A 10,747-nucleotide genomic window follows, 5' to 3' on the forward strand; every position below is an offset into this window, starting at 1 on the left:
ACGTGGTTTTTAACAGCTCTTTTTGGTTTTTAAAGGGGGTCCCACTGCTAGTAAAAATCAGCATCAGTAGATCTGTGGTAGCTATCAACATAAATCATAATTTTTTTTTTTTTTAATAAAGATACCTGCTTTATCAAACCTTCCCTCTTCCCAGGTGCACAACATGTCCATGGGAGGAGGCTGAGAATTCTCAGGACACTGGTGGTACTGGGAGGTACAAAGTGCCTAGAGGTTCCTCAAGTGAGGCTCAGCAGCAGGGGAAATCAGGGAATCTGGGCTCAAAAATTCTGACTCTGCCTTCAGTCAGCAAGAAAAGATGGGCATCCATTCATTTTTTATGGGTAGTGGTTGAAAGGATTTTGGTGTTCAGCAATTGCTTTCCTATACATATAATCTCTCCTAAGATAATGTTTATTGTAAAATGTTTTCCTTTTTAAAGTTTTGATAAATGTATTAGGAAGGGAGTTAGACAAAGTTCAGGCTCAATATCAATAGAAAAAAAAGTTATACAGATTGTATTACTGTTATGTGTAATTAACATTGCTAAGAGAATTTCAATTAAGGCCACTGGAAGCTGCTTCCTGGCTCTCTGCAGGGCAGGTGTGAACTTGGATGGTCAGCTGGAGATGGTCAGTATCCACGTCCCAAAACTTTCCATCTGAACTCTTTTTGGTGGAAGCTGATGTTGGTTTCTGCGTACACAGCTGCAGAAAACGGGTAGATCCAAAGCATCAAAAATCTGATTTTGGTACCTTTTTGCAGTGATCTCCACTCTAGACATTCTGGTTTCATATTTTAAGATTTCCCTCCATTTGGGCAGTGGGAGAGGGACTTCTGGTCTTGTAAAATAATTTATTATATTTCAGACTTGGCATGGAAATGTTTTGGGTTACTATTCTCAAACGGAATTCTCTTATTCTAGTTTAATATTTTATTAGAAGTTGGGAATGACCATTTTAATCCAGAATTCAATTAAAAGGACACCTTTTGAGGTCACTGGTAATTCTGTGTGGAGGTATGGCACTATCTGAGGCATATATGTGACTGCAGGTTATAGTTTTATTAGCTTGATTTTTAGACTAATAAAATGAAAATGTTAGCAGTTTTTATTCTCTTATATGTAAGTAGATATTTTACAGTAAAAATCAGTGTTTGTTTAGAATATACATTCAAAGCACCCTGTACAGAACTTTGGATAATTTCTGTGGGGTTTGATTTGACGAGGAGTTGGTTGTGGCCACTGAGCAGGGAACATCCCACTGGGGATGGTGGAGCTGCTTTGGAGGACTTCATGATCCCTGTCCTTCAGGTGCTGGGCGTGCAGAGCCCTGTGCTGGCAGTTTGTGAATCTGTGATCCACCAACCCCTGCAATTCCCCAGCTGGCTGTGAGTGGGTGAGGCTGTGCACGGGTGGCTCGTGTCCTGGGTGGCAGCAGTGCCGTGGGGAGCTGCTGGCTGTGGGTACAGCCTGGCCCTGCAGGCAGGAGGCCCTGCTGTGTGTCTGTGCTCACTCTGCTGGGCCCTAGAGCCGTGGCCAGCCCCAGATGTGGTGAGGGATGGACACCTGGCTGTGCAGGTGCCCCCGTGTGCAGCTGGAGCTCTGCGCTTCTCCTGCCCTTCAGCACCGCTCCAGGCAAGGGGCCAGGGTCCTGGGGAAAACAGGAATTCCACCCTGGATTAAAGGACCTTTTCTGATTTTTAGCTGTGTTTCTCACCACAGAAATAGTGTGATGCCACCTTTCCCCAGTGCCCCCCCTTGTTTAAAATACAGATGTGCAGGGCTGTTACAGGTGTCTGGCGAGATGTTGGTTGAATTGCTTTGAAATCAGATGTGGTACTTGAAGTGAGGTAGATATCTGAATGCTCCAGTCTGATTTTTTATTTAGATTCTTGAAACATGCACCTGAGGCATAAGAAGCTGCCCTGCCTGTCTGCTGTTGGGGAGTCACATGAGAGACAAAAGGCAGGAGTTTTTAAAGGACAAACGTGGTTACCAGGGTGCATGGCTGGATGGGGATTCTTCTGTGGGTTCAACACTGCACTGAGATTGAAGTTATTTTGGTCATCCCAGTAAAAATACGCATAAACTTGTTCTGTAGTGAGGTTTGAGAAACTCACCTTAAAAACTGGGATTGGGAATTGAGGCACCATAATCTCCTTGCTCTACTTTTATGGTTCTCATTATAAAATTCTATTTTCAGAATCCAATTATTTTAAATTAAAATACTTGCCATGTGCAAAGCACCTTATAATTCCTGAGCTACTATACTTGCATTCCATAAGTTGTGTGGGAGAAAGACCAGTGTCATGCCTGTTTCACATTTGTGCAGACTTTGATACCACGTGCTGTTGCTCCTCCAGATGTGATTTGGTGACAGACCAATAAATAGTCTTACACTTGTTCTATCAGAACGGGATTATTTCAGCTTTCACCCACTTTGGAGAGGAAGAAGTGAGCAATAGACGTGATGAAACCCAATCTGGGTGACTGAGAGAGGGTTTTAATGAGGTTTTTGGGAGTGAAGGAGGTGTTATCCTGCCATGCAGTGCAGGTGTTGGTGTGGCACTGCTGGGCTGGGCTGTGTGCTCCAGCACAGTGGTCACCTCTGTGTGACACGGGCTCTGCAGGACACTGCTCACTGCCCTCACACTGGTGCCTTCTTCCCTGGAAATGTCTTCACCTTGTTTTATGAGTTGAGAATGATAAGAAACTTTGAAATGTTCTTTTCTTCTTTAGAAAGACTGTCTAACAGGAGTATGTGATGTTCTTTATCTTTTGTTCTGTAGGTCAGTAACAGATCCACGAGATGGAAAGAGAGTTGCACTCAAAAGATGCCCAACGTCTTCCAAAATTTGGTCTCTTGTAAAAGGGTCTTCCGGGAGTTGAAGATGTTGTGTTTTTTTAAGCATGACAATGTAAGTAAATTCAAAGTAATCTTGAAATCTTGGAGAAGACCTAAATGCAAAATGGAGCTCTCTGTAACAGAGGTGTGGTTTGGTTTAAATGACAGACTATCTGAAGTGCTTTAAGAGCTCTCTGATTTCCAGTGATCATATTTTTGGAAACACAGATATCACTGTTACAAACACTATAAAAATGAACTATCAGAATCTGAGGATACTCACAATTTTTCCTCCAGGGTGTTTGCAAACAGACAGTCAGTACACTTCTGCCCAGCCTTTTTGAGGCTTTGGGTAAATGTCAGGCTGCACAGAGCTGTGTTAGCTGGCCCCTGTTCCTTCTGAGCTCTTCTTACTCCATGGGCCTCTCCCCTTTGCTGGTCCTCTGCCAAGCCTGCTTGAGGTAAAATCAGTCAGCTTCAGTTAAAATTTAAACAGTTTTTGGGTTGACCCATGAAGTTTGAGGTGCATCTGAAGTTTGAGGTGCTTAAACCCAAATGTCATGGACATTTCTAGGATAGAATCCAAATGACCACTCCAAGGAGTATTTTTTTCTGTGAGAAGATGTGAATTCTCTGCTGCTGTTTTCTTCATTTTTGGTTTTTTCTACCTTTTTACTTTTGCTTTTACTACCGAGCTGCTTATGCAAAATGGGGACAACTTTGGGGTTTGCAATTCCCGTGTGGAAGCAGTGAATCACAAAACTCTGAAAGACTAAAGGCAGAACAAAGTGTAATATCTTCTGCTTTTACATTTCTTTACTGGAATTATTATTTCAAAGATTTTATGTTCATATATGTTGTAAAGAAACTACTTTTTATTGGATGGATAAATCTATGCTTTCAATCTACTACCCAAACAGCTGGAAAAAATTCCTGAGTTAAAAAAGAGAGAGACATTGAAGTACAGAATACCTGACATGGTGGGTTATTAAATTTACATACCTGGTGAGACAGAACATTGGTCTGTCTGTGGGGTAGGATAAAATGAAGCCATGTGAGCAATGTGCAGTCTGTCTTTTTAAAGGGATTTGTTTTTGTTTGACTGGAATAGCCCTTGACCTTGTGTGGTGTTTCCTAGGTACTCTCTGCCCTCGACATCCTCCAGCCTCCACACATTGACTATTTTGAAGAAATGTATCCTAAATATAAAAATAGAACATCTTAATTGAGGTGGGTGTGATTTTCATTAGTTTAGGAGCTGCCAGAATTGGGTGTAATCTGTGAAAAGGAACCACAGAAGCCTCGAGCTGCATGAGGACAGTTTCATTTCAAGAAGTGAAGTGTAGCACCCAGACCTCTGAGGTGGGTTTGGAGGTGTTGGGACAGAGCAGGACTGAGCTGAGCCTTGGATTGCACATGAGCCAGGATGTGCAGGGAGTGAGGGACTGGCCAGCAGGTCCTGCTGCTGCTCACGGGGATTCCTCCAGAACGTTTTTGTGACAGCTTTGTCCAGTAATTAATCTCCTCTCGTTTTAGTACTTAAAAGACTTGGGGTGGTTTCAGAGAGTTCTGTCTTCACAGGCTTTGGAGCCCTGGTTATCAGAGAGGTTTCATGGGCTGCAGGGCTGTGGCTTTCCGTGGTCAGCTCTGCCTCCAGGACACGCTGTCCAGGGCTGTGTCCCACGTGTTCTGTGCCACTCAGGCACAAGCTGCCTGTGGGGAGCTGTGTTCTAGCAGTGGATTTGGGGGAAAAACTTGACAGGAGTGTCATGGTTTGGGTTTGTTCCTTTTCAGTCTTGGCCTGGGCTGTCTTCTGGATGTGAAGCAGGGAATTTCTGCTTCCTGGGAAGTGAATCCCTGAGCTGGGAGGGCTCTGACCCTCATGGGAAGAGAAATTCTTTGCCACTCCTGTGGTTAGCTTGGGCAGGGTGGGGTTCCTTGCTGGTGGGTCTTAGCTGCTTTTTTGTGTGACCCACTTTACAATTAATGGGTGGGAAATTGTCATTATTTTTAGGTAACCTGAGCTTTTGAAATATGGTTTGATCTATTTATATCATACCTTGGATTGATTGGTGAGGAAAGTAGGCGTAATCAACGTGGTGATTTTAACCAAAGTACAGCACAATTTTCTGGTGTAAAACACATTATTTAGTTGAAAATATTGATGTGCTGTACTGGGGCTTTTTCACATGAGGTTAGGTAAAGCTTTAAAATGATGCATTGATATTTTTTTGACGTGAAGAGCATGCAAGTAGTCTTCAAAACTGGAATTTGGTTATGTGCACTAGTTCAATGCCCTCATTTAGAACAAGTCATATGAGTTATAAATCAGATCTAGGTTAAGGATTACTCCTTCCATGTAATTGTACAATCAAGAATATTTAAATGGGATAAGCCTTTTTTTATGAGCTTAGCTACTGCCAAGTTTTGAATCTAAAAGCAAAATGCTAGTTTCCTTCATGGCTAACTGACTTTAAGTCACTCTGGGTAGTGTTCTATAGCGCTCTTTTTATATTTTTGTTAATTTCTTTACTCTAATATTGGCAATAGAAGACTATTGCTCTGCGTAGTCTTCTTTGTCCTTTCTTTTGAAAATTACAATAAGTGCACTTGGGACCCTGAAATTCCTTTAAAGAATGAATTAGTGAATGTTTGATTTATACACTCATTTTTTAATTGCATGTGTTCTGCTTACTGTAGTGTAAGGAGATTGGTTTGAAGAAGCAGGTGAAATGTTCCATATTTGGGGGGTGTGTAGCTGTCAAAACTGAAGATATCATAGTGTTGTTCCATTTTTACAGTAGGACATGCTGAACAGTGATAAAAGTGTGAAGGGCTGGAGTTGGTACTGAGTGATTTCCTTGTTCTTTCCAAAGAGTTGTAGTGCCCTTTTTGGGGAAAGAAATGTAATAAAAGAATGATTAAAATGATATGAATGATGTGTTGCAAATGAGCTGGTAGGGTTCATTTCAATTATTCAGTGTTTCATAGGTACCAGGAGGAATTGCAGAGTGTATTTTTTAAAAGAGAACTAATTATAAACCACCTTAAAATTTTAATGATAAATTAAAAGATTTCTTAGGAAACCAGTGATGAATAAAGGCATTTTAATCTAGTGAGATTTTTGTTTTAGGATGAAAATCCTGGCAAACACTCAGATTGAGATATAATTTGAATTAATAATGAAGTTTTGGTTGAAAATCTTTGTGGCCATTTTGAATCTTACAGGTATGGATGTTTTTGCCAATACCACCTGGTTCAAAAATGAATGTTTGAGAGCTTTTTCCAATTACAAAATCTTCCACAGCTGAAATACTGAATTCAGCAGCCACAGATACACGTATGTTCTTTAAGAGCTATCCAAAGTTTCTGCAGTAACTTTTTGAGGACTTTGCCTGTTAAGGTGAATATCAGAAGCTGCAGAAAAGTCACCACTTTCCAGGGGTGGGGTCTGGAGAAGTCTGGACTAGCAGTAAAAGCAAGGATGAGCAGTGAGCTTGCAGAGAGGTGGAAGAGTGTTCTCTGCAGGGCTCTGGGTGGGTTCCTGGGGGCAGAGGAGCAGGGGGAGCTGGGCAGCTGCAGGCTCGAGGGCAGTGCAGCCAGCAGCGTGTTTTCCTTTCCACCACAGGCTTCTCCTTTTTCCTGCTGGTGCATCCCTGTGCCCACTCCTCTGGGCCAGCACCCACAGGGGCTGCCAGGGCCACTCCTGAGGCCACACCACGGGCTTTGAGGGATGCAGAGACCAAAGGAAGCCCAGCCCAAGCCAAGCCACGGTGGGAGTGCCACATCACCACTCCAGCCCTTTCTAGCCTGTGGCTTTAGGAGATTTACCAGCTCAGCAGGTCCCAGCCAGCAGAGCAAGCAGAGCCCTTTTGTGCCGAGCATTTGCTTTGATAATTACTCTGAAGCAAATTGGTACATTTGTAGATCTAATTTATACAGCTACTTAACTAATTACCGCTGTCAGGAGCAATTTCTCGGCGGCAGCGGCGCGCTGGGCACCAGAGGAGCCGCGGTGGCCCCAGCACCCAAAGCAGCCTGCAGCTGCTGTGTGCCAGGGCCTGGGCTCCCCAGGCTGGGCTCAGTGTCCCCAGCAGTGGCTGCTGCAGCAGGGTCCCAGGCCATTTGTCACACGCAGCCCCCGCTCCTGGGCACAGCCCTCCCTCGATTACCCCGAGACAATAATCGCATCCTGCTGCCGGGGTTAATGGCACCTCGGAGCCCTGCGAGGGCTTTGTTTAATGCGCCCCAGACCTGGAGTGGTGCAGGTGCCATTTCGGGCCCTCATTTAATTTAAGCTGCTTTAGTTGGCATGGCAACTAGTTGAGACATCTGGGAGACATTATGCTCGGGATTGAGATTTAGGAGGATTTGTGGCGTAGCAAAACAAAAATCTTATCGTAATAAAGTGCAGAGTAATGCTTTTGGGGTTTTAAAAATATTTTGCATTAAACTGAATGTAAAGATCTGTTGCAGGTATAAGGTAAACTGCCAATTTTGAAGGTCTGGTATAAATATTTAAAAGGGTCTTTGCTAAAAGAAAAGAAAAATTAGAGGGCTACAAAGTAGGGTGCTGCAGGGTTGAGTTTTTTCTTTATGAATTCTTTATGAATGCAATTTTAATTTTTTTCCTCAAAAAGTTGAAGATATTTAATTTATAAAATGAGTTTTAGTGTGTGTTCTGTTGGCAGATGAGCCCTTTGCCATCAGGGATTGGGCTGGAGAGGGTTTGTAGAGCAACAGATGAAGCAGAGCATTGACTGGGCAGAGATGAAAGAAAATGAGCATTCAATACCTGGCTGTATCAGTTAACATGGGGCAAATGTGTTTTACCTCCTTCAGGCACCAGTGTGATCATAGCAGAGGCTTCTGTCTCAAATGTGACACTAAACGAATCTTTTAAAGCAGTCATGTTTTAATGAATGTGCCCCCAGTATTTGTGGTGGTGATTTCTGTGTGTGTCACTGCTGTCCACAGCCAGGACACTGCCAGGGGGTCTCCATCCCATCCCTGCTGGAGGTGTGCAGCTCCCACCCTTCCTCCCTGCCTCTGAAGCCCCCTGAGCACACACAGAGCCCCCCTGGACCCCCAGCCTCATGTACCTGCCCTTTCAGTGACTTTGTGAACCACCTTCATGCAGACTGATGTTCCCTTCCACAAGCCGCTTTTATTTTCAGTCCTGGAAGAATTTCACCTCTGAAGCAGCTTCCTCTCTCTGGCTCAGTAGTTGTGGCCTGTAAGAGCTCCAGTAAGCAGGAGTTAGTGAATGTTTGAGGAGGTCCTGTGCCTGTCCTGCTTTTCCTTGACCACGGAGCTGCAGATACGTGTCACCGAGTTGATGCAGAGTGACCTCCATAAGATTATCGTCTCTCCTCAGCCGCTCAGCTCCGATCATGTCAAAGTTTTTCTTTACCAGATTTTAAGAGGTAATTTTTTTTTCTTCTAAATTTAATGAAAATTACGTAGTAGAGTTTTTTTTTTTTCTTAATGTTTATTCTGAAGGCATTGTCATCTTGAATAAGCTTCCTTTGGGAACTTCTTTTAATTTCCTATTTGAATAAACAGCAAGCGTGGATTACTGTGGCCACAAGAGCAGGGCACCCCTGCTGCCTTAAAGCAGTGCCAGGAGAAAAAAGTCATGCTTTTAGAAGCAGGGAACAGAAAGGACACCTAGACTGACCAGATGGGTAATATGTGTAATTATATCCACTTAAGTTAAAATTGTTACTGAAAAACAGAGCAGTAAGAGGTATCTGAAATTCCAGTGTGGGGATTAGCAGAGGATCCATGCCATAATCGGAGATGATGTTTTGCTTTTGATTTGTTGTTTGTTGGGGTTTTTTTGCAGGGGGGTTATAAAAGACTACTTAATTCCTTTCTCTGCCTATTGTATACTCCAAAATTTACCCTGTCATTAAATGACTGAGTGTGCACTGGTGGCTGGGAGTTACTCATGTAAAACTGAGGACAGGCAGAGTCTCTGCTGATCAGGAGTTGCCAGACCTTCCAGGAAAATGTTGTCAGCCTTAACCTTCTTTTGAAAGGGAAAAAAAAAAATTAATTTCCTTTAATATTTCAGGTCTGAAATATCTACATTCTGCTGGCATTTTACATCGAGACATTAAACCAGGGAACCTACTCGTGAACAGCAACTGTGTCCTTAAGGTGCTACTTACATTTATTGAAGATGTCTGTGTGTGTATGTCGTGAATTTTTAAACAAAAACCATTTAATGTGGCCACTTCCCCTGAAAGTCCATGTAATGGAAAAAATTCCTACAGATTTTTTTTTTTTAAAGTAGAAATGAAGCAAACATCTGCCTCTTCCCACATCTCTGAGAGCAAGAAACACAATTCCTGAGTTTGGATTGCCTGGGATCTCTGTGCCTGGCAGGGGTTCTCAGGGTGCCTCAGTGTCCCTGTGCTCCTCAGGGGAAGATGATGCCAAATGCCCAAGGCACTCCCATGAGCCCTGGGTATATGGAATTTTGGAGGTGTGTTGTACAGCCAACACACAAAAATTCAGTGTTGTTGACAGGGATTTGCTAGGAATTCTAATTGCCAAAGTTTGGGCTCTTTTCTTAACCCTTCTGGTTCAAGATAATTTAACAGTTCTTCAAGCCCAAATGAGCAGAGCTGAGTCTTTAATATTTTGAGACCTGTCATGAGCAAAATAAAGTTTGTTTGAGTTGAAACACTGTACCCAGAGGTTGGCTGTTTTGTGCAAAGCCTTTTAATCTTTCAGATTATAGATATTGTAACGCCAACTTAAAATCTGCTGTGGTTTCAGATCAAGTTGTAGGGAGTTGAGTGGCTGTGGAACAAAGCAGCATCATTTCCTCCTGTCCCCTGTCCCCTGGCTGGTGCAGTCTCAGCAGATTGTCTGATGTGTTTAGATGTTGGTTGGGGATTCCCTGCCTCCTCCCCAGAAGGCTGCCTATTTGACGTGCGGAAGGCGTTTTGGTCGTTTTAATTTTTTTATTTACCTTCTCAATTTAGATTTGTGATTTTGGATTGGCCAGGGTGGAAGAGTTAGACGAATCCCGGCACATGACTCAGGAAGTTGTCACTCAGTATTACCGCGCTCCGGAGATCCTGATGGGCAGCCGCCACTACAGCAATGCCATCGACATCTGGTTGTTGGCTGCATCTTTGCAGAGTTGCTTGGCAGAAGGATATTGTTCCAGGCACAGAGTCCCATCCAGCAGGTATCCGTCCCCAGCTGTCCCTGCTGCGCTGCTCCTGCAGGCTGGGGAGCACCTCAGGGCAGGCAGGGAGGGCTGGGCCGTGTCCAGGGCAGGGACAGGGCTGGAGCCCCACCAGAGGCTGAGGGAGCTGGAAAGGGGCTCGGCCTGGAGCAAAGGAGGCTCGGGGGGACCCTCCCTGGCAGGAGGGGGCAGTCGGGCTGCGCTCCCAGGGAGCAGGGCAGGATGTGTTGTGTTAGCTCAGGAATGTGCTGCTGCAGTGCAGTGTGTGTGTGTCTGAGCTGTGCCCTGTGCCCCGTGTATGTGTCTTAGCTGTGCCCTGTGTGTGTCTGAGCTGTGCCCTGCGTGTGTCTGAGCTGTGCCCCGTGTGTGTCTGAGCTGTGCCCTGTGTGTGTCTGAGCTGTGCCCTGTGTGTCCGAGCTGTGCCCTGTGTGTGTCTGAGCTGTGCCCCGTGTGTCTGAGCTGTGCCCCGTGTGTCTGAGCTGTGCCCTGTGTGTGTCTGAGCTGTGCCCTGTGTGGTCTGAGCTGTGCCCCGTGTGTCTGAGCTGTGCCCTGTGTGTCTGAGCTGTGCCCGTGTGTCTGAGCTGTGCCCCGTGTGTGTCTGAGCTGTGCCCCGTGTGTCTGAGCTGTGCCCTGTGTGTGTCTGAGCTGTGCCCTGTGTGTGTCTGAGCTGTGCCCTGTGTGTGTCTGAGCTGTGCCC

At 44.7% G+C, this 10,747-nt stretch overlaps 1 protein-coding gene and 1 long non-coding RNA gene across 4 annotated transcripts in view; both read left to right on the plus strand.

Moving 5' to 3' along the window:
* Window positions 1–10,747, plus strand: part of NLK (nemo like kinase) — a 53,554-nt gene that overhangs the window by 19,109 nt on the left and 23,698 nt on the right. The gene's annotated exons all lie outside the window — the stretch shown is intronic.
* Window positions 8,168–10,044, plus strand: LOC136370264 (uncharacterized). The gene is made up of 3 exons (XR_010745142.1): window positions 8,168–8,269; window positions 8,923–9,008; window positions 9,842–10,044. It is a non-coding gene; the product is annotated as an uncharacterized lncRNA (long non-coding RNA).

This window comes from Sylvia atricapilla, chromosome 20, assembly GCF_009819655.1.
Source record: "Sylvia atricapilla isolate bSylAtr1 chromosome 20, bSylAtr1.pri, whole genome shotgun sequence".
In the NCBI taxonomy this organism is placed as follows: domain Eukaryota; kingdom Metazoa; phylum Chordata; class Aves; order Passeriformes; family Sylviidae; genus Sylvia; species Sylvia atricapilla.